We start from the raw sequence: 25,413 nt of genomic DNA, 5'->3' as shown, positions 1-25,413 counted from the left end.
TCTGTTTTAATCAGAATTTATGTCATCATCACAGCAAATGGATACTCAATGTTTCTGTCCCAACAGGGACCGTCCTCAGTGGTCTCAACCATCATATCAGAAAGAAGTACAGGGGCACAGCATAACTACGCAGCAAAGTCCTACAGCCTGCGTGGTTATGAGAAACTAAAAATAGAGGCAATGCATGCCATAATGCCTGTTATGTCACACACCCATTACATATTATACCATATGCCATAAAGCCCATTACACATTATGGCACACACCGTAATGCCCATTACACATTATGCCACACACTGTAATATACATTACACATTATGCCACACACCTTAATGCCCATTACACATTATGCACATGCTGTATAGCCCAGATACTGTATTATGCCACATGCTCGTTGCTGTGGGTTAGCATGCTTGGTCTGCCATGGGGTTAACATGCTTGGTCTGCCATGGGGTTAACATGCCTGGTCTGCCATGGGGTTAACATGCTGGGTCTGCCATGGGGTTAACATGCCTGACCTGCCATGGGGTTAACATGCTGGGTTTGCCATGTGGTTAACATGCTGGGTCTGCCATGGGGTTAACATGCTGGGTCTGCCATGGGGTTAACATGCTGGGTTTGCCATGTGGTTAACATGCTGGGTCTGCCATGGGCTTAACATGCTGGGTCTGCCATGGGCTTAACATGCTGGATCTGCCATGGGCTTAACATGCTGGTTCTGCCATGGGCTTAACTTGCTGGGTCTGCCATGGGCTTAACTTGCTGGGTCTGCCATTGGCTTAACTTGCTGGGTCTGCCATTGGGCTAACATGCTCTCCGGCTCCTGGTCTCAGCAGCCCCAGCGCTGGAATCTACTAATAATCACTGCACTGTAGCAGCAGTACAGCAGCAAGCAGTGTTCCCATGCTGCTGCTTCACTGTGGTGATTATTAGTACAGTAGATGCCAGCGCTGGGGCTGCCGACACCAGGAGCCAGAGGTCTGCGTGAAGCTGCTGAGAGCTGGTGCTGGACAGACCTCTGTGACAGAGCTGCTGTCCTCTGCGCCGGACGTTCCCATTCCCTCCTAGCGCCTGCTGCCGCACAATGGCCCAGGCTCCCGCTGTCACACTCTCCGAGGCTGTATGTCCAGCCCATTCTAAAAAACGGAGTCCCTGGAAGGTATTTCTGGTCAAAATATGCACTATAGCGTGTATTTGCGAACCCTGAGTGTACTTACCAGTGGCGTAAGTTTATCTGAGTTGCCCGGAGGCAAGATCTATATTGGTGCCCTGCCTACAACTATATATATATATATATATATATATATATATATATATATATATATTTATAGAAATATATAGAGAACACATACATATTTTAGAACTCTGCCAGAGAAGGGATATTGATGGTTTTCAATTAATGGATTTAAACTTGCAGGGGAGGTGAGGTGCCCCCTTGGGAGCAGGAGCCCGGCGGGAGATGACTCCATTGCTTCCCAGAGTTCGTCCTCTGGTACTTACTAAAAATAGATTTCTTCTTCATGGTGTACTCTCCCAACTCCTATAAGTCCTGTATTCATTGCAACATGACTGCAATACCTCTGGGAGCTGAACTACAGAGAGGGTTGCAGGGAAGTAATGTGCGCTGGCCCTTTTAGGAGGAAGAGCACCTGGCAAGTGTAGGATAGGATTATAATATGGAGAATGTCTTCACGGGATACGTCATTAGGTCGTCATCATTAGGTCAACATGACTGAAGGTAGACATGGGTTACATTGAAAGGGTCATTAGGTCGACACAAGCAGTAGGTTGACATGGGGAAGGTTGACAGTCAAAAGGTCGACATGGGGTTTTCACCTTTTTTGTTGTTGATCCGACATGTGCCAACAGGCGGTATTTCATAGCCTACCATTCACTAGGGCATGGTGTTAGAATAAAATAGTCCGCCGAGCATAGCGAGGACCTGTGCCCGAAGCATGGCAAGCGCATGTCAATGCTTGTCAACCTAGTTGAGGTCTATCCTATGATCCATACCCGTCTGCACCCATACTTTATGAGAAGGCTCTTATTAGCACCCTCAGTAGAGTGGTGCAGAGGGCACATGTGCTGCTAGGAACACCTTCCTTCTGCCACTGCGCAGAAGCCCTGTACCATATTTGGCAGTCCCCATAGCCCCCCTCCCCCTGCCGCCACCTAACTTCGGACTTTATCCACTCTCCCTGTGCTGTTCCTATAACTTCCCCTCCCGGCTCCGAGCTGCAGACTGCACTGTCTCTGGCAGTTCTGCTCTTATACCCTTATTGCCGCCAAGCCTCAGACTGCAACCGATCTGGTGCTAACGCCGTTGGCTCAGCTCAGCTGTGCAAGAGCAGAGACAGCAGTAGCATCATTTGTCGGGTGCCCCATGAACCACCACTGTAAATTGGTTCTCCCATCAGGCTTTGCATCATTAGCCCCGCCCCCGAAAAGCCAGGAATTGCTGTAATTAAACACACGGCTGGGAAGAATGGGGGGGGGGGTCCAGTGCAATTTGGGAAGTTTTCCCATGGGGCAGGGATGGGGACCTGATTTTTGTGAGCCTCCCGGCCAACCCTGACCAGCAGTACCCATCACCCTCACTCAGCTAGCATATAGCACCAACACCCCTTACTGCAGTCTTTCTGATGAGTTGGCCCTCTGGACAAATGCACGCACCATAGGATCATACCCGAAATTAGGAATGGTGATCTCACAGCCAGGGGACATGGCCTATGATCGTGTCACTCCAGCCCCATTTTGCCACCTTGGGCTGGAGCGACTTTCTTTAGTGAACAGATGCTGTGGCCAAGCGCATAGTTTCTATTCCACACTGCTCTGATAAGTGCAGTGAGTATCAGACGTAACTCCAAACTGCCACTGGAGTCCCGTGGCAGCATCTCTGAACTGCAAACACAAAATGGCCTCTTTGGCTGTTTCCGAGTGACTTTTGCATTCGCACTGGAGATGTTCCTGGGCCCTCTTACCTTCAGATTCACTCACAGCTCTCCAATACTCACACTCAGTGATCATCTTCCTCCACATACTCATCATATACACATATCTATACGTGTGGGTATGTGTGTGATCAATAGTAGCCAGCACTGTGACTTACCATCAGTACTTTCAGGCATGAAGCACAGACAATATTATCATTAGCTCAATGCTCATGGCGGTGGGCATACATGTTTCCAATGGGCTCCTTCAGGTCGGGTGGGAAGGGGGCAGAGCTTAGAGCTGATGAGCTGGGGATTAATACTAATGAGGCAGGGCTTAGCACAGGTGGGGCTTCAGGAGCCCAAGCTGGAGATATTCAGTGGCTTGTGATGCCCCCCCCCCCAAACCATGCCAGTTCTAGGCTAGGCTTGAAGTGCCCCTAGACATTTGCCTAGGATGCCATATGACTGGGGCCGGCTCTGGATACTGCACACTTAGCAGCTCCTCTGGACTTGTACTGCACACTTAGCAGCACACCTGGACTGATATGGCATAAGAGCACCCTTCAGTAAAAGAAGGAAAAAAATCTTTAAAAATATAGGGGAAGCACCCCTGGAATTACACAGCACACATGGCAGCACCCATGGAATTATACATGACATATGGTAGCACCCCTAGAATTCTAATGTGCACCGGGTGTCCCCCCTGAACTGATACAGCACACATGATGGCACCCCTGGAATTATACGGCACATATGTTGGCACCCCTGGATTGATAAAGAAAACACTGTGGCACCCCTGATCTAATATACACTAATATGGCACCCCTGATCTAATATACGACACATTGTGGCACCCTGAACTGGTACAGCATACATGGCAGAACCACGCGCCTGATACAAAACAGATGGTGACACCCCTGGAATTATTCAGCATATATGGCGGCACTACTGGAATTACACGGCACAGATGGTAGCACCCCAGGACTCATACAGCAAACATGGCGGCACCCCTTATCTGATACAAAACACGTTGCGGAACCCCTGGAATTGTACGGCACAGATGGCGGAACCCCTGGACTGGTACAGCAAACATGGCGACACCCCTGCAGTAAAAAAAACACTTTTTTTATCTTTAATTGTATGACACACTTGGCAGCACCCCTGGATTTATACAGCACCCCAGCACTGGTACAGCATACATTGCAGCACTCCAGACCTGATACAGCACTCATGGCGGCACCCCTGGAATTATGCAGGACACATGGCGACGATCTTGGAAATTTGCACAACAAATAACAGATGGCAGCATCCCTGGATGGATATGGCACACTTAGGGCACCCCTGGAATTCTACATCACAAATGGCATCACCAATGGAATTATACACAACACATGACAGTATGGCCGGATTAACAATTTGGCGGGTGGTGCTGCAGCTCCAGGCCCTCCCATGAAAATAGGCCCACATCTGACTGCAAACTATTCTGGGTTCCCTGCAATCCTGAAACAGGATTTGTCCAGCTCAGTAAGCTCAGATACAGTCACATTCCTGCTTCATTCATTTGCAGAATGTGAGCGAGTGGTGGATTTAGGTGTGTGTGTGGGGGGAGGGGGGGCACGCTGCTGATGCCCGGGACTCACTCCAAGGGACCTGCTGCTGCCACCCAGTGCTGCCTTCAGGTTACCCGCTTCTGATGCTCAGCACTGCCTACAAGGGACCCACTGCTGCTCAACCACCCATCAGAGCAGGAGGACCGATGCTGCCATTTGTATACTATGTCTTCTATAATGAAATTGAAGAGTGTGGGGGGCTGGTGGAGCGCAAGCTCCAGGAGCCGTGGACGTTAGAGGGCGTTCTGCCGGTGACCTTCTCCTTCATTATTCAGCAGGCTACCCTTTCTCAACGGCTGTGGTACCCACAACCTCTTTCTCCACAGTAGCGCTGATGACCTCCTCCTTCACTGTGCGGCGTGCCGTTAGGGCCCCCTATCTCTGCTGCAACGCTGGCGACCTCCTTCACTGTGCTATGGGCCGAGTGTTAAGTTGAGCCAGTTGGAGAGCTCACATGTAGGCCAGTGCTGCTATGTACATGCATACCCTGGGCCCTGACAGCCAGGAAATATTGTCTGCCGGATGCTGGCTGTCAGTATCAGGCTGCAGCTGCCCCATATTTCTGTGTGCTGTGTCCAGCAGCACTCTATCATACAAAGGGGCAGGCCGGGGTACATGCAAGAAATACCGCCAGATTACAGTTTAGGTTTTCTGCTCCTTGACAATCGCACCAATGGGTTACACCTTTTATTATCCCCCTTACCAGAAACCCCCGCCACACACCACAGGTGAGGTTTCTATCCCCACAGTGCTCTCCGCTGGGGCTGCTGGTGCATTAACCCTCTCCTGCCGGATCCTTTGTGCCTCGATGACACCAGGCGCACTGGGATGAGCACAGAAGTGGAGGGCAGGGTTGTAAGTAAAAACCAGACCTGGACAAGACCCTGGAACGCCGGACCGGATATCAAACTCTGCTTTTTGGAGCTTGTAGTGTCCTATCCTGTGATAGCTTTCATCAGGGACATGTGGAAGGGGACATTACAGCCTCCCTGTGTGGTCCGGACTGTTCCGGTGTTCACTACGTGCCCGGACCATATAGGACAAACCGGTTCATGGGTAAATTCCCTCCTCTCCGCGGTGATAGCTGTCACAGGCAGTCCCCCCCCAGACAGGACACACCCCAGACACTACAAGCTCCTAAATGGAGAGTTTGATGTCCAGTCTGGCATTCCGGGTCCAGTTTTTATCCATACCCTTTTAAGTGAGTCAGGTGTGTAAGATGTCCATTTTAAGTGAGTCAGGTGTGTAAGATGGAGACTGGGTTTGGGGGAGAGCCTGCAGCTTTGCAGCTTTCCACCATCCTGTAACGCCTAAACAGAACCCTTTCCCACCATACTGATGACGTGGGTCCATCACAGGCTCTGCAAGATGCTGGCTGTAGATTGTCAGTTCTGAGGCCCAGCAAACCTCCCAGCCCCTAGGGACATTTACATCAGGAATGTCAGCCTTGTGGCTCAGTAGCACCACCGACACCTTAATTATATTTGTGATATCCTACCTATAGAGTGTCTGCTCTGTTGCCTAGGGGGAAATTTACTAAGCGAAATACGCCTAAAAAATTTGTATTTGTAGAGTAAAATACGATTCTTTTAGGCTTATTCGTATTTTTGGCATTTACTATGCCAAAAATACACATATTCGTATTTATGGCACATTCGTATTTGTATTTATAAACACAAATGTTTATGCCATCAGACAAAAGAATGGTGATTCCTAATTTACTAAGCGGCCGGCTATTTAGCGTAAAACGTCCGTAATGGCCGGCCAAATACGCCAGGAAAATACGCTTAATATTCCTGGCATATTTGGCTTTAGACTGCACGGATCAGTCATGGGCCCTCATTCAGATTGACACACTCGCATGCAAATTCTCATTTCTCTACAGAATGAAACCATTGTGCATGCGCAACATACGCAATGCGCATGTGCAAGGAGCCACCAACCTATTCGCAAGCACCCTACTGAGCAGCTTTAGCCTTGCGAACGATTGTATGGAAAGTAGGCGTTTGTATGGGCACGTCCAGAATAATGAGCAAAACTGATTACAAGTGCTGGGGTTTGGCTTCGCATGTGTGCAAGAGCGCTTGTACGCCTCAGCCTTAAAAACATTCGCAAGGAAAAAGCAGGTTTTCAGTTTCGCAGCCCATCCTTTTCCTGGCTCAACATTCCCAACCCCAATCAACATGCACTAAATGGCTAAATCATTCTCCCCTGCACACCATTTACACCCATACATCCCTCAATTTGTTAGGCAATTAACACACAACAACAACAACTCAATGCATATCCACGGCAAACACATGTGTGTAGGGATGTGCGTGCAAACTGTTTACTGTGCGTGCACTGTCAGTCCACTCCCCTTTTGTTGTATTTGCGAGCGGATGCTTTTGCAACCACAATAGGCGTGATTATGCCGTATGCGTGCGTGTGTATTAATCTTGTAAGGCTGCTTGCGATTGTGCATGCGAGCGACAATCTGAATAAGGCCCATGGAACAAAGAGGACCTGATCTACGCTGGAGGAGACTTGTAATTAGGGTTACCACCTAGTCCCTTTCATTCCGGACACATGTTAATTACACAGGTTCTGTGGCAGTTTAAAATCAGGTGAAGTGGAGTCTTGAAGTCAGCCAGCCACAGAACCTGTGTAATTAATATGTGTCCGGAATTAAAGGGACTAGGTGGTAACCCTACTTGTAATTATAATTTTCTTCCACAGGCACCCCTATGGATTTCTTCGGACAATGGACACCGGACCCCAGAACCACGGAGCCATGGACAGGAACCTACGTATGGGCTCAAGATAGGTAAGTATTAGTATGTGTGGGCTATGAATGTATGTAATAAAGCTTTATTTATTATGTGTCAGTGTGCTTTTATTTAACAATCAAGGGGAACAGTGGGAGTTTTACTTTTGCACAGGTAGGTACTTCGTGTACCCAGGGGTGGCCCCAATTTTTATTATAAACGATTATTCGTTATTATGATTTTTTGGGGTGCTGCCTAGGACAATAATGTACTGTACTGTAGAGAAACCAGAAAGAAAAGGATTGTCTCTTTGTTGGCGCACTTAAAGAAGAAAAGAAAAATCATTTTAAAATTTACCTTTTATTAATAATTGTTTAAAAGGAAAATTGTTTGCGTGAAATTTATTCAAGGTATTAAAAAATGTTTAAAATGAGTATTAAGTTATTGTTCTGGCTGTGTGTGTGTCATTTCATTTTATTGGTTCATTAGTTTGTCTGATCTCCTCATATAATAAATAGACTTATCAATTGCTCAAGCCAGTAAATTACATATAACGTCTGTGTTTATTCAATACAAATTAAGGCTGGCAAGCATTTGATTTTGTAGCAGCTCCTTATAATTAATTAATTATAGGTACTGTGATTTTGTATTTATTATCCCTAGTGGGGTCACGTCATATATTATGATACTGTTCCGGATGGGGGGATTGGGTAGTTTCAATCACCCCGTAACAAAATCATACCTATGTCTCTCTCACAGGCATAAAATATTATGTGAGTTGATTTTTGCTTATATTTCCTTTTGTATTATTATTGGCATTACTATCAAGTTGCCAATTTTATTTATTCAAGTGGATTTAAGCAAATCTTATACCAACATCTGCCTTTATGTGTAAAGGTCGGGGTATAATATTCGTTGTTCCCTCTGTATCATTTATGTTTCCGTCCCCTCTATATCTTCTTTAGTTATACCTGCTGTTAGGTCATTAAAGGGCCATTGTTAATTTGCACATAAATGAAATATACATATGTTTTTCAAGGAGTTGGCTCATATGTGGCCATATAGTGAGACCACTTTCTTGTGCCAAACCAGTGTGGTAGAGATTGAACAGGCTGTGCAGTTTATTTGACCCTTAAGTGGTCATATAGTGAGACCATATAGTAGTTATTAGTAGGACACAAACAGTGTGCATCTGCTGCTCAACAGATGATATTACTATTCGCCGTACACTTAATGTAACTTGTGGCCAGTCAGACAGTGCTGTGACTAGTGAGGCGGTAAAGCGATGTCGCCGTATGCTTAACGTAACTTGTGGCCGGTCAGACAGTGCTGTCACTAGTGAGGCTTCAAAGCGATATCTAGTTTGTCCGCCTATATAACACTCACATTGGCTATATTTGCCGTAGTGTGGTCGGTAGTTTATTAATTAGCGGGTGGTCTCTGTTATAGTCAACTTAAAGGGCCATTTCTTTTTCAATGGTCCTGGTGACACAGCTTCACATTGGGATGTAGGAGGGTCCGCAGGAGCCAGGCACCTATCCTAAAGCTTTTGGAGGGTAGGCTCCTCCCCTACTGCATCCCAGACTCCTCAGTTCGTGTTAAGTGCCCACTGGAGTGGGTGCTATTCTAAAGGGCTGCCGGAGCAGCCGAAGGAGTAGAGTAAGTTAGGGTTTTTATTATTTTATTAACTTTTACACTAGCTAGGTAGGCACAGTGTGAGGATTCTCATTAGTGAATCCTCACACTGCTAGCGCAGCAGGAGCTGACAGAAGCGCGTCCTGTCAGCTCGCTGTGCCCAAGGGAGACGCTGTCGGGCCTCCCTGTGTAGCGCTTACAGCTTCTTTTAAGAAGCTGCCTGGGCTCCGGGGCGTTCTGAAACCGGCTTCACGCTAGGTGGGGATCATGGGGGACAGGCGCTCCGTGATGGCGGCGGCCATTTTCTGTGGAGCTTACACACTGAGCTCCTGTTATGCGAGGACAGCAGTGTGTTACAGGCATGTTCCAAGTGGTCCCCAGCTGAGGGGGTGATACTGGAACTAGGAGATCCTACAATGGGAGCGGCTGTCTGGGGGTAGTTGGCGCCAAAAGTCACGGACCCCGCAGCAGCAGGGACTTGGTCCCTTCCCTCACTCTGTTTTGGCGCCATTCAGAACGCTTGCAGCGGAGCTGAGCTGGCTTACAGATCCTGACAGAGTGATTGGATTTCCTGGGCATCGCTTTCCCCATTCTGAAGACTACAGAAAGCTAAGTGAACTGAGTATATTGGTTCTGTATATAATGTCTGTACATTTAATGCTGTGACTGTGTTATTGAGAACATCATGTCTGAGCAACAGTCTGTGGTTTTGGGGGAGGGAGCCTTTAATGCATTGAGCGCTTGCAGTGGTTGTACACTGAAATTTGTCCCTGAACAGATAACAGGGGGGGCTTATGTATTTCTTGCGCTGCTGTGAAACCCATGGGGAGTGAACCCCAGAGGGTAGTGCTATCGGAGCTTGCGTGGGCTAAGTCCCTGGACAGGTCTGAAAATGCTTTGGTGCATTACTGGACAGGCAGAGTGATGGCTGGTAACTTCCCCTAGACCATTGCCATTCTCTCAGCAGTCCTCTAGCTCCTTGCCTCGGACCCAGACAGATCCTGACTGATTACAGGTCATTCAGGATACTGCTAAGGGAATCAGCAGGTTTAATTACTTGTTGGACAAGTTTTGTAGTTATTCTGTGGGGACCCCTAAAAGGTCTTATTCAGTGCCATTGTTAGCTGCTGATGAGAAAGAAGAGTACACAGACATACCCTGGGATCAGGGTGATGATTCTGAAGAGTCCTCAGCCTCAGGGGTGGAGGATTTGATTACTGCTGTTAAACAGGCATTGAATTTGTCTGTGAAGGATAAACTCCTGCAAAGGTCGTTTTTAAGAGACAGCGTAAAGAAACTGATACCTCCCTGCAGACGAGGGTTTACAAGATTTATTGGAAAACCCCTGATAAAAGGCTTTAGATGCCTAAAAGATGTTTAAGCCTGTATCCCATGCCTGAGGATCATGCAGACCTCTGGGAGAAAGTTCCAGGGGTAGATGCTTCTGTGGCATGCTTGTCAAAAGCCACTGTGCTACCAGTGCAGGGGGGAACAGGCTTCAAGCAAGGCAATGGTTAAAATGGTGGGCTACACACTCCGCACTCTGATTGCTTCAGCCTGGGTCTCTAAGGCCATGATTGGTGGGTCAATGACCTGAGTACTATTTGACATACTGTTCCTTGTGTGTTGTTACTTGCCGAAAAGCTTAAAGCTGCTGCAGAGTATGTGATTGAGGCTGAGCAGGAAGCTCTCAAAATGGCTGCCAGAGTTTCCTCAGTGTCCGTTAATGCCAGGAGAGTGCTCTGGCTTATAGCTTGGGAGGCAGATAACGAGTCTAAGAAGGCCTTAGAAGCATTAGCTTTTAAAGGAAAGCTGTTATTTGGTTCAGAACTGGAAGAGATTATTAAGCAGGCCACAGGTGGAAAAAAGCACTTTCCTGCCTACCCCTGCAGCCAAGCAGACATCAAGGTTTTCTGCTTTCAGGCCGTCCTTTCGGCCCTCCCCTAGAGGAGGTGCGTCCTTTCGAGGACAGTCTTTTAGGGGATAGTCTCAGTCCTCCAGGGGCAAGGCCCCAAAGTCAAAATTTGGTTCCTTTCATAAGAAACCAAGGGAGAGGACAAACCCTCCGAATGACTGCCAGGGGTTTTACCCGGGCGGTGATCAAGGTGGGGGGACGTCTGTCACTGTTCAAAGACGCATGGGCACTGTTAGACCGGGACTCTTGGGTGTTAAAAATTATAACCCAGGGTTACAAGATTCCCTTCAAAGGTCTTCCGCCGAGAAGGTTCATTCCTACACCACTAACAAAGGAGGCTCGGCTCCGTACGGCTCTCTTGGGAGCGGCTCATTCTCTTTTAGAGAAGGGTGTGGTAGTCCCGGTCCCCAGAGCGGAGTGGAAAAAAGGCTTTTATTCCACTCTGTTTTTGGTGCCCAAACCAGACGGGTCTTTCAGCTGATCCTAAACTTAAAGTCATTAAATATCCATTTGTGGGTAGACCATTTGAAAATGGAGTCTCTACGGTCTGTGCTGCTAAGCCTGGACCAGGGAGAATTTTTGGCGTCCATGGATGTCCAAGACGCATACTTGCATGTTCCTATCCACCCAGAACATCAGGCTCTATTGAGGTGTGCAATAGGAGACCTACTCTTGCAATTTCAAGCGTTGCCCTTCGGTCTGGCCACAGCGTCAAGGGTATTCACCAAAATAATGTCAGTAATGGCGGCTGTGCTTCGACTGAGGGAAATCACGGTGATTCCATTTTTGGACGACCTGCGGTTCAAAGCGGAGGCAGCAGACAAGTTGAAGAGTCACTTGGCAGAAATTTACAAAAGTCTCAGTTGGTGCCGTCACAGAGACTCCAATTCTTGGGGGTTGTTCTGGATACCCAGTTGCATCGGGTGTTTCTACCAGAGGCAAAGGACAGGGATCTGGCTGCCTTGGTACAGGAGATCCTCGGGTCTCAGAGCACATCAGTATGGAGGTGCCTCAAACTGCTGGGGAAGATGGTGGCGTCTTTCGAGACGTTACAGTTCGCCAGGTTCCACTCTCGAGTGTTCCAGTGGAATATTCTGACAGACTGGTCAGGGAATACTCAGACCATGATGCCAGAACAAATAGTGTTGTCTTCAGAAACTCGATCCTTCCTGAAATGGTGGACGGAGGTGGATCCCTTTCAGTGGGGTCGGTCCCTGCAGTCCTGGAGCTGGCTGGTAGTCACTACCGACACCAGTCTCAGAGGCTGGGGGGCAGTAGTCTTGGACCTGCGTCTGCAAGGTTTGTGGACTTCAGAGGAGTCTGCCTTACCGATCAACATCGTGGAACTGAGGGCTGTGTGGAAGATGTTTTCTCTGGCGGGAGAAAGATTACAAGGGCCCCCTTTAGGGATTCAGACCGACAACGCCACAGCTGTGGCATATGTGAATCACCAGGGAGGCACACGCAGCAAGCTGGCTATGTGGGAGGTGTCCCGAATCTTCTTGTGGGCGGAACAGAATGTTCCAGCATTATCAGCAATATTCATACCAGGAGTGGAGAATATAGAGGCCGACTTCCTGAGCAGGGACGAGCTGATGGAAGGGGAATGGAGCCTGAACCCACAAGTATTCCACCAGATTACACTGAGGTGGGGAACCCCGGATGGGGACCTGATGGCATCCAGGTTCAACCATCAGGTACCCAGGTTTTATGCCAGGACGAGGGATCCACTGGCAGAAGCAGTGGATGCCATGACTATCCCCTGGGAGGGGAATCTTCTTTATGTTTTTCCGCCAGTTCCAATGCTGGCAAGAGTGTTGAAAAAGATACAGGCCCAGACAATTCCAGTACTTTTAGTGGCCCCAGATTGGCCAAGGAGGTCCTGGTTCTCGAGGCTTCAGAGATTGTCGGTGGACTCGTGGCGTCTACCTCTGAGGTCAGACCTTCTAAAACAAGGACCGTTCAACCATCTGGATTCAGCTCGATTAATTTTGACGGCCTGGCTGTTGAAACCGCCATTTTGAGGAATATAGGATTCTCAGAGGCGGTGGTTAACACAATGATTAACGCCAGAGAGTCAGTGTCTTCTGCAAATTATTATAGGGTCTGGAAGACCTATATTCGATGGTGTGAAAGACAGAAGTCACACACATCGCGATTTAAAATGGCTAAATTGTAGGAGTTTTTACAGGATGGCCTTTCCTCTGGGTTAAGCCTTCAGTCACTCAAAGTACAGATCTCGGCCTTGTCCATTTCTTTCCAAAGAAGGATTGCATTAATACCGGAAGTACAGACCTTCCTGCAGGGGGTTTCTCGATTGAAACCTCCCTACAAGCAACCAGTAGCGCCATGGGAATTAGCTCTGGTTCTGGAGTACCTTCAAAAGGCGCCGTTTGAGCCATTAAGGTCGGCTGACCTTAAATTCCTTACAGGGAAACTGGTATTTTTGTTGGCGGTGGCGTCAAAAAAAAAAAAAAAGAGTATCGGAGTTGGGAGCTTTGTCCTGCAAGTCTCCCTCCCTTATATAAAAGAAAGGATGAGAAGGTGCAGTTTGCGCTTGAAGCAGCTCTTAGTTAAAGTGACAGTGGAAGGGTAACACAACACCCTTTGCATAGGATTAAAGAAGAAGGTAACTGTGACTTAAATGATGAGCGCTCGAATATGAAATGGTGGTACTCCCCTGATTTTGATGTTCTCCCACGATGCTCCTCAAAAGGTTTTTTGGGAGTAGTATATGTGGAGAGAAGATTTATGGAGATACTTCGTGTAGTACTGATATGTCATTTCGTACATATAATTTAAATCAATCCCATATATATGCTGGAACGACAATATATACGGGGATTTCTCCCCTTCTCAAATAACTCACAAGTGTCGGAGTAAATCAGGCGTATCACAAAATTCTTGTTATATCCAAAGAAATGAAGAATTCTTCAGTCACAACTAGGATAAAAGTAGTTTGACTTTATTATAATGTTTAAAATAGCAAGGTGTCTTGATAAAGATCCGATGCCGATCGAAACGCGTTGGTGCTGACTGACCTGTATTGGGGGACCTCACCACTTTGGGGACAAAGGACTGCTGACTACTCCAGGAAACGGGGCCCCGTTACTTCCTGGTGATACCACCTTTCAGCTGACCCATGCGAACCCATAAGATGAGTACCCCATTTGTTCTACACTTGCTATTTTAAACATTATAATAAAGTCAAACTACTTTTATCCTAGTTGTGACTGAAGAATTCTTCATTTCTTTGGATATAACAAGAATTTTGTGATACGCCTGATTTACTCCGACACTTGTGAGTTATTTGAGAAGGGGAGAAATCCCCGTATATATTGTCGTTCCAGCATATATATGGGATTGATTTAAATTATATGTACGAATTGACATATCAGTACTACACGAAGTATCTCCATAAATCTTCTCTCCACATATACTACTCCCAAAAAACCTTTTGAGGAGCATCGTGGGAGAACATCAAAATCAGGGGAGTACCACCATTTCATATTCGAGCGCTCATCATTTAAGTCACAGTTACCTTCTTCTTTAATCCCTCCCTTATATGTCATGATGATAGGGCTGTCTTTCAGACAGTACCCCAAATTTTTATCAAAAGTAGTCTCTGCTTTTCATCTAAATCAGGAGATAGTTCTGCCTGTGTTTCAACCCCAGAGGGTTCAAGGAAAAGGGGCAAATTGAGGAATTTGGATGTTGTGCTCGCCTTGCGCATTTATGTGGACAGAGGAAAGAGTGTCAGGAAGACTGATACTTTGCTAGTTTTGTATGATGTACATAATAATGGTTGGCCTGCTTCTAAGCAGACCCTATGCTAGGTGGTTGCGCTCTGTTATAGCGTTTGCATATACTAAAGTTGGTAGGCCTGTGCCAGCCAGGATTAATGCGCATACCACCAGATCAGTCGCCACCTCTTGGGCGGTTCGACATGGGGCAACAGCTGAGCAGGTTTGCAGGGCTGCCACTTGGTCATCTGTTCATACATTTGCCAAATTCGATAGGTTCCATGAGTTCGCGTCGGAGGACGCATCATTCGGGCGAGCAGTGATGAGAACTGCAGACCTGAGCGTACCCACCCAAAGGACCGACTCTGGAACGTCCCAATGTGAAGCTGTGTCACCAGGACCATTGAAAGAGAAAAAGGGATTTTTGTAAGAACTTACCGTTCGAATCCCTTTCTCTGATATGGTCCTGGTGACACAGCGATCCCTCCCTTACGCTCAGTAAGTATGCCAGTGTTCATGATGTTTCATGTTATAATTGGTTGAAAAGTTAAATTTAAAATTGTGCATATAATATGTGCAGGCGTTGTACTGAGTTAATGTATTCCAGTGGCTTTGAAAGATTGAACTGAGGAGTCTGGGATGCAGTAGGGGAGGAGCCTACCCTCCAAAAGCTTTAGGATAGGTGCATGGCTCCTGCGGACCCTCCTACATCCCAATGTGAAGCTGTGTCACCAGGACCATATTAGAGAAAGGGATTCGAACGGTAAGTTCTTACAAAAATCCCTTTTTTAAATTTGCACACAAATGAAATATACATATGTTTTCAAACAGTTGGCTCATATGTGGCCATATAGTAAGACTGCTTTATTGTGCCAAACCAATGTGTAGTGGCGATTAAACAGGCTGTGCAAATTGGTTGACCCCTATGTGGTCATATAGTGAGACCATATAGTAGTTATTAGTAGGACACAAACAGTGTGCAACAGCGGCTCAACAGATGATATTACTATTCACCGTATGTTAGATGTGATTTATGGCCGGTCAGACAATGCTGTCACTAGTGAGGCAGCAAAGCGATGTCTAATTTGTCCGCCTGTATAAAGGTACCCATACACGGTCCGTTTGTCGGATCCGTTTGGTACTTAATTAGTACACATCGTCTCGCTTCGCATGCCTTGTGCATGCATTGTGCATGCAATGCGATGCAATACGATGTAAAGCTAGTACAAAAAGTATGTGCAGCACATACTTTTTGTACTGTACGATGAGAAGCGCGGGAGTGCGCATCTCATAGTCTATGGGCACCTTAACACTCACATTGGCTATGTTTCCCATAATGCAGCCGGCAGTTTATTAGTTAGCCGGGCGAGTGGTCTCTGTTATAGTCAGCGAAATGCCTTTTGTACCGGCTGGTATACAGCGTATCTGATAGCAGCTATCGCTTTCCTGTTTTACTCGCAGGTAACTTTAGGGATTATAGGCTGCAGTCTATTATTACAGATATCTATTATTAAGACACATCATATACAAAACATTTTTTCAATTGCAACACACACAGCGCCGTTGCCGACGCGCGTTTCACATATTTTTTCCTGTCTGCTCTTAACAACAGTTACAAAATTAACATACCAATCCTTTTGAACAAATTGACATTTAGTATAAGGCTATCACTGTATAGCACAAATACATTAGGTTTTGGTTTAACATTGTATCAAGATATAATAAGACCACCATAATAGAAATAATGGAGAAATGAAATGACACACACAGCCAGAACAATAATTTAATACTCATTTTATTAATTTTTAAATACCTTGAATAAATTTCATGCAAACAATTTTCCTTTAAAACAATTATTAATAAAAGGTAAATTTTTAAAATTACTCCTCTTTTCTTCTTTAAGTGCGCCAACAAAGAGACAATCCTTTTCTTTCTTATTTCTCTGCTTTTATTTAACTATTGGTTTTGCTGTGGAACAAAGAGTCACAGCAAGCCCATTAATGGGCCGCATGCTGGGACTTGTGGTGCTCCAAGTCTAAGTATGCGTTCCAGGCTTGCTGGGACTCATAGTTTCACAGCAAAATCCAATGGTTTTCTCAATTTTTACACTTTAATCAGCCCAGGGGTACCGGGGACCGCACCAGGCTTCAGCCTGGGCAGGTAAGTTCTGGAGGAGGGGAAGTACCCACTCCCCCAGGACCCCTGTCCAGGCTGACTGGTCGGTAGGGATGAATGCTTTGGCTGGGGGAACTTGTATAAAAAGTCTCCCCCCGGCTGTGGCATTACCCTGCTGGCTGGTTGGCCTTGGTTCTTAAAATATGGGGGACCTCTATTCAATTTGTCCCCTGTATTTTGGGAACCAGACCCGGTCCAGGAGATTGGGGCTGGTTTTAAAAAGTCAGTGGAGCCCTACACAAAATTTTCCCTGATTTTTTTAAAACCAGCCCCAGCTCTTTGAGCCTGGTGCTGGTTATAGCCGTGTGGCGGGACCCCACGCCGTTAAAAAAAAAAAAAATATATATTTATTTGGTACTTGTTTCCTAGCACGGCGCCCATCGTATGCCATCGCATACCACTAATTAAGGGATGCGATGGGACCCGATTTTCAGGTCCTAAGACCCGCACTGTACAATTTTTATATCGCGTCGCATCGCATGCCATTACAATGGCATGCGATGCGATGCGATTTTTAATTGTACAGGCACCCTGATGGGTGATTACTATATTAAATGCACCCCCATTGCTAATGCCACCCCCACTATTAACGCCAAAACGAAGTGTGGCGAGCGCAGTGTGCCCGCGAGGGGTGGAGGTATGCCTCCTCCGACCTTTTCATACCCCCACTATCTACAACTTCTTAATAAAAATACCCCTACTATCAACGTCGGCGTGGAGTTGAGAACATAAAGTGTGGCGAGCGCAGCGAGCCACCGAGCCCGAAGCGTGGCGAGCGCACGCGTATAACTTCACAGGTATATGCGTCCGCTCGCCACGCTTTGGGCTCGGTGGCTCGCTGCGCTCGCCACACTTTATATTCTCAACTTCACGCCAACGTGGATAGTAGGGGTATGAAAAGGTCGGAGGACGCGCACCGCCGCCCTTCGCTGGCTCGCTGCGCTCGCCACACTTCAGGTTGCCGTCAATCGTGGGGTGACGCTCACAATGGGGTTGTGTAACCCATGACGGGGACATATACAATGTGAAATGGGTCATATTGGCCCATTTCACATTGTTGCCTATGTGAGATGGACTTAATAAAGTCCATCTCCTCTTGTGCCATTATAATGGCACAAGACCGACGCGATGCTCCCGATTTCAATGTTAAAAATATTTTAACATTGAAGCCTATGGCAAAATTGCGGGCATCGCGTCAGTCGAGTCGGGGGCCATGTTAATGCACGCGACCGACGCGATGCCCCCGATTTTGCCTTTGCCGGCAAAATGGACCTGATTTCAAAGGAAATCGGGTCCATCGCGGGCATCGTGTACCTTAACTTTAAGGTACACGATGCCCGCGATTGTGGCCGTTCTAGGAAACAAGTACCAAGTATTAATTATTATTATTATTATTATTATAATTTTATTTATAAGGCGCCACAAGTGTTTCGCAGCGCCGTACAAAGGAACAATACAGGGAGACAAAACTTGGCATAACATTGAATAAATAACAAAAATACAGTACAAATAAAGAGCACCACAGTTCAATACACATTACAGCTTAAATGTAAGTAGTGAGGACCCAATCAACATACAACTAGAGGCTAGATGCCAATGATGGAGATGAGTATGAAGATGGTCTCTGAGTGTTTGAGTATAAGAGAGCTGTGAGTGAAATGTGAAGAGAAGTGGGCTTTGACAACAGGAGGGAAGAGGGCCCTACTCGGAGGAGCTTACAATCTAGTAGGAAGGGGAGACAGACAGATTACAAGAGGTGCAAGCGAGGGGGTGGTGGTTAGATAGCAGGATGTAAACAGGCAAGAGGTCGGAGAACCAGCTGGTTTATGCAGTGGAAGGGTACGCTTTGATGAATAGGTGAGTTTTCAGTGCCCGTTTGAAGCTTTGCAAGGTCGGGGAGAGTCTAATGGAGCGAGGGAGTGCGTTCCACTGAAGGGGTGCAGCACGGGCAAAGTCCTGTACTCTAGCATGGGAAGCAGTGATCAGGGTGGAGGAGAGACGACAGTCGTCAGCTGACCGTAGAGGGCGGGAGGGTGTATGAATGGAGATGAGGTTAGAGATATATGGAGCAATGGAATTAGAGATGGCCCTGTATGTGAGTGTGAGGTGTTTGAAGAGGATTCTGTAGGGGAATGGAAGCCAGTGCAGATTTTGTTGAAGGGGAGTAGCAGAATTAGAGCGGCGGGAGAGGAAGATAAGCCTGGCTGCAGCATTGAGGACAGATTGGAGAGGAGCCAGTTGGGATTGAGCGAGGCTGGTGAGGAGAACATTACAGTAGTCGAGCCGTGAGATGACCAGTGAGTGGATGATAAGCTTAGTTGCACTCTGTGAGAGAAAGGGCCTGATGCGAGCAATGTTGCGTAACTGTAACCGGCAAGAATGGGCCAGGGCTTGGATGTGGGGTGCAAAGGAGAGGGAGGAGTCAAGAGTGACACCCAGGCAGCGGAGTTGGGGAACAGGGGAGATGATGGTGTTGTTAACAGTGATAGAGATATTAGTAGGGGGCATAGCTCTGGGTGGGGGAAAGATAATAAGTTCGGTTTTGTCCATATTCAGCTTCAGAAATCGCTCAGACATCCAGGTAGAGATGGCAGCGAGGCAGTTGGAAACTTGAGAGAAAACAGTGGGGGACAGATCAGGAGAGGAGAGGTAGATTTGGGTGTCATCTGCATAGAGGTGATATTGGAAGCCAAAGGAGTTAATGAGTGCACCCAGAGAGGAGGTGTACAGAGAGAACAGAATGGGGCCAAGGACGGAACCCTGAGGGACCCCGACAGGAAGGATAGAAGGTGGTGAGGTAGAGCCAGAGGCAGAGACTGAGAAGGAACGGTTGAAGAGGTAAGAGGAAAACCAGTTGAAGACTGTGCCAGAGAGGCTAATGTTTTGGAGTGTGTGGAGGAGGAGAGGGTGATCCACAGTGTCAAAGGCAGCAGATAGGTCCAAAAGGATAAGCAGGGAGAAGTGACCCTTGGATTTGGCTGACAGCAGGTCATTAGTGACTTTCACTAGGGCAGTCTCAGTGGAGTGAAGTGGGCGAAAGCCAGATTGAAGGGGATCTAGGATGGAGTGGTCAGACAGGTAGCTGGTGAGACGCCTGTAAACCAGCCGTTCTAGTATTTTAGAGGCAAATGGGAGAAGAGAGATAGGGCGGTAGCTTGTGGGAGATAAAGGGTCCAGGTTAGGTTTTTTAAGAATAGGCGAGACCAGAGCGTGTTTGAAGGGTGAGGGAAAGATGCCAGTAGAAAGAGATAGGTTAAAGAGGTGAGCAAGGTGGGAGCAGCCAGTGGGGGAGAGGGAACTGAGGAGACGGGAGGGGAGAGGGTCCAAGGGACAGGTAGAGGGGGAGAGGATGAGATGAGGGAGCGGATATTAATAAATATATATTATGTCTATCTAAACTAAACCTACCATGTTTGCACACATTTCTGCTTTGCTGCTAAATAAAATAAATACAAATCATAAGACATGTTTTTTTTACCATCATGAATAACTTTATGTAAATCTTTCTTACAAACAGAAACTTCGGTGTCCTTCAAATTCCATAATCTCACAGCAGTCAATGTTAATTAGTGCTATCAAAGTGTTGACATTGAGTTTTATTCTAGGGATCCTGTAGACATGATTCTGATGCTTTGACCCCCCTATTGATCTGGATGATTTGCAGTTTAATCATGTCTTTGCAGACCAGTTTACCAGGCTGGCTTAATACTTTATGAATTTCTGTATTTATTTTTTTAAAGCAAAAACATACAGAACATTTTTGAATGATTCCAATTTTGCTTTTTTCAAATGGAATGCTTATATTTTACTTCAGTAAGGAATACTTTGCCACTTGAAAACATAAAATGAAGGCCCAAGCACATTAGCATATTGATGCTATATGAGCAATATTGGCAGTGTTTTGCCCTGAACTCCCAGGCAATGATATTCAGTGTGCACAAAATATCATTTAGTGTTGTCACCGGCACACGCTAAACACGCGGGTCATTGACTATATAGCCAAATTTGACCTCCATGTGTAGCAAATGGAGGTGGTCTTTAACGATGTGCACACACACTGGACAATTTTTTTTAAAAAGATGTCGCCTGGAATATTTAATTACTTGACTAATGTGTATATGGGGCTTAGTGAATACATACAATTTTAATTCAAAGAATAATTGTGCAGCCGAGTTTTTCATTGTTTATAGCCTAAAGCCACGTACACACTGGGCGACTTTCATGTGTAAGTCGCTCAGTGTTCTCGTCTGAGGCCGGTGTGTATGGGGCAGTGATGAGTGGTGAGCGCTGCTGCAAGCTCCCACATCATCGCTGCTGGCCGGTATTACCAGCGGATTAGCGTTCTGCTATGGAAAGCTGTCCACCCCAGGTAAAATGGCTGGGAAGGGGGAAAAACCCATGTGTGTATGTTCTGTTCATTATTCAGCCCAGCTATTTTCCCCATCATCCTGCATTATATAAGCTGGGCATAGTGGCCCAGTGCGTATGGACCTTTGCTCTTTTTTTTCCTTTTATTTAACCAAATTGTAATGCTGTACACACACTATAGCGATGGTGCCATGGGAGAATGATATTGACTGTACACTCTGACCTATATCGTTCACGATATGGGTCAGTGATGTCACCACTCCCATTCTGTACATGTAGTCACTGACAATATTGTCAGATTGAGCTGCATGTACAGATGACGGCGGGGTCATTAATGACAATATTGACTGTAGACACTGGTGATATTAATATCTTCCATATTGTTGATGCTATATCGCCAAATATGTACCCAGCTTTTGGCTATTGAGTCTATCCCATTATGGTAAACTTATATTACTGCACTAGGCTTTACGACTTATCTGGGGAGGCTGTTTCATTTTTCTTATTGCCTTTCATGGAATTAAGTTTTCCTAAAAATTTTCTCTTCATTTGTAAATATTTCTGTTTCAAAGTGCTACAATGTAGCAGCGTCTACTTTTTTCCAATACAAGTTTTGTTGTAATCGGTATACAAACTCAGTCATTCGCAATATACTGTACATTTGTCATATATGAAATTAATCAGCAGTCTCTTTGTGCATCCTACTGTAGTTACACAGCATTGTTAATAAGACCAAGATATCCAGGGGGAAATTTAATAGCATGAGAGATTCAGAAAGTGAGAGTTTTGGTATGAAATTTCAATTTTTTTAAGTGCCAATAATTTACATAGCAAAACCAGTTTGATTTTGAAGTGTAAATGATTGCTGCATTAAAAAAACTTGAGATTTCTTACCAAATTTCTCACTTTCTAAATCTCTCATCCTATTAAATCTCTCCCATGGTGTTGTGAAGCTTGATGTATGAGAACACATCGGTATACCACCTTTTGTAAAACTAATCAGCTCTTTTGTGTTTCAGTATCATTTATATGCAGATGATACCCAAGTTTACCTATCTTCTCTAGGGCTACCACTATCTGTATTGTCCTGTATTGCTCTAGGTCAGTGGTTCCCAACCTTTTTTGTCTCCCGTACCCCTTGATTAGGCTTTTCATTTAGGAGTACCCCCTCGTGAAAATTTTAGGGGGCGTGGCCTAAAAGGGGTGTGGCTTAACAGGGGCAAGTCATAATGACGAGAAAAAAAAAGTGCAACAATGCCCCACAGTGCCAGCAATGCCCCACAGTGCCAGTAACAAGTATGCCCCACAGTGCCAACAATGCCCCACAGTGCCAGCAATGCCCCACAGTGCCAGTAACAAGTATGCCCCACAGTGCCAACAATGCCCCACAGTGCCAGCAATGCCCCACAGTGCCAGCAATGCCCCACAGTGCCAGCAACAAGTATGCCCCACAGTGCCAGCAATGCCCCACAGTGCCAGTAACAAGTATGCCCCACAGTGCCAACAATGCCCCACAGTGCCAGTAACAAGTATGCCCCACAGTGCCAACAATGCCCCACAGTGCCAGCAATGCCCCACAGTGCCAGCAATGCCCCACAGTGCCAGCAACAAGTATGCCCCACAGTGCCAGCAATGCCCCACAGTGCCAGTAACAAGTATGCCCCACAGTGCCAACAATGCCCCACAGTGACAGCAATGCCCCACAGTGCCAGCAACAAGTATGCCCCACACACTGCCGCTGTCATACATACATACTACACACACTGATACTCTCACTCAAACGTACATACATATACATAAATAATCCCACCACACATGTCAAGGCACATTGAGATCACTACCTGATATCCTCTGGCTCCTGGAGCTGCAGGCCGGGCTGCTGCTGATGTCTCCTGGCTCCTGCTTAGACAATTTGAGCAGTCTCCCGAGTCCCACTCCCAGTGTCTGGCCAGTCGCATCCTGGTGGCCATGCTCTGGGGACCGCAGGTGTCTGCTGATGGCTGGGGGGCGCTGGATGAGCAGGCAGCACCTCTTTGCCTCCCTCCAGACTCAGCAGCAGCGCAGTAATACGGTCCACCCCCACTGTCACCGCCTCTGCCTATCATTGTTATAGGCAGGCACCCGGTCCCTGCGGTGGATGTGGGGTCCACAGCGGGGTCCCTGCGGCGGATGGGAGCTAGTAGTTCCCATCCGCCGCAGGGACCCTGCCTGTGACCTCACATCCGCCAAAGGGACACTGCACAGCGATCCCCATGAGTTACCGTCGGGGGGGGGGGGGGGGGGGCAGCGTAATAACAGCAGGGAGAGAGCATCTGCAGTACTGCTCCTCCCTGCTTTGCAGAGGCCACTGGCTCCCCCCTAAGCTGCCAATACCGCGGGAGGAGCTGCGTGCGGCCGCACACGCACAGCAGCCCTCCCGCGGCCATTTTTAATTAGGGCAAAACGCTGCTGAGGTCGCGCTGTGTGACTGCCGCGGCCGCCATTACAGGCGGAGCCGTGGCGTACCCCCCAGCATGTGGACGCGTACCCCCAGGGGTACGCGTACCACAGGTTGGGAACCGCTGCTCTAGGTGTATCTTCCATTTCAACTTGGATTAATTAATACTATTCCCAGCGACCAATAGCTTTTACCAACCTGATATCATATTCTGGGCCAGATGTATCAAGCTTCAAGAGTAATAAACAACTAGAATCATCTTCTACCTGTCATTTTTCAAACCCAGCTTGTAACATGGCAGTTAGGAGCTGATTGGCTGGTTGGTTTTCATTCTGCATTTTATCATTTTTTGAAGCTCTGTTCTGTCAGTACCCTACATTGGCTGCTTGTGTTTCAAAGAATGTAATTCAATGTAAAATACTAGAATTGTATCTAGATCTTGATTTGCATACTGTTCTACTTTTATTGTCTTTTTCTCATATTTTGTATTGTTCACAACTGAATTTCGTTTAATGTTCATGTATGTGAGCATTTTATGATAATAAAGATATTATTATTATTATTATTATTATTATTATTATTATTATTTAATGCCAACAAACAAACTGCAGGTGTCCTTATACACTTTTCAGAATCAGAATCGACTTTATTGGCCATGTGTGCTTGCGCACACTAGGAATTTTTTGTGGATTACAGTGCAGCATCAAGCAGGGATGAAGGGGGGGAGGACATTACATACGCTACATTAAGACATTACATACTGGGGGCACATGTCCGCCGAGCTGCGCAGCCCCTAGGCAGCCATCAGCGGCGCCACTGGTCGTTGCAGCAGCCAGGTGGGTAACAATATGAGCAGGAGCAGGAGCAGTACAGTTATCACATGGGAACTCATACTCCAGTGGTCGCTGCAGCAGCGAGGTAGGTGACAAGTACAGTTTGCAGTTTGCACACAGGGAACACATACCCGCTGAGCTGTACAGCGCCTAGGCAGCCAGTTGTAACAGAGACAGTACAGTTATCACACAGGAGACACGGGATACATATGGCTGAGTGCACAGTTCCTAGGCAGCCATTGCGGCGCCATCTTGAATCTTCCTGTAGGGAGAGCGGTGGGCGGCATGGATGGTGGTGGCGGCGATGGGGGGTTGGGGGAAGAGAGAGCGAAACTCATGCCAAATGGCCCCTTTTGGCACAGGATTCGGATGATAGGTTGACAGTCAATAGGTCAACACCAAAAGGATGATATAAACAAGGTTGACATTGATAAAAGGTCAACACAAGTGAGCTACAACTTTGCAGCATCACTTTACTGCACTAAGGGGTCACAGCAGCAGTACAGGAGGACACGTTTACGTTTAGGGGAGTATGACATGTATTTTTTTTTTCTTCTGTCAGTGGGCAGAGAATGCTGTGCAAGGGCAAGAATAGCGCAGTGAGCCCTGTGATATTTTTTCTTTACTTTTTTGTTTAGTAATTTTGATCTCATTTTCCTTTATAAGTATTGGAAATGTGATCAGATTACTAAGAAATAAACTGCTCAAAAAAACCCTTTAAGTGGAATTAAAATAATGTTAATACAACAGCCTATAAGGCATTTAACTTTTGTCAGGATCTCAAATAAAATTTTACATCAAAAAAGATTTTGTAAGTGCCGGCCAGAATCTGATAGCGACCTTTACAAAAATATTTGAAAGGCTGTGCTACCAAAATGACATTTATAGTCATTAACTTTGTCATTGCCGTTACTTTTCAGTTCTTTTCAGAACTGAAGATCTGAACATGAGCCTAACACTATGGCCATGGATGGATATAGGGGTCAGACCGCTCCTATGCATGTTATTGAACAGCCC

This window comes from Crinia signifera, chromosome 9 (assembly GCF_055691185.1).
Source record: "Crinia signifera chromosome 9, ASM5569118v1, whole genome shotgun sequence".
NCBI classification, from domain to species: domain Eukaryota; kingdom Metazoa; phylum Chordata; class Amphibia; order Anura; family Myobatrachidae; genus Crinia; species Crinia signifera.
This window is presented reverse-complemented; position numbering follows the sequence as displayed.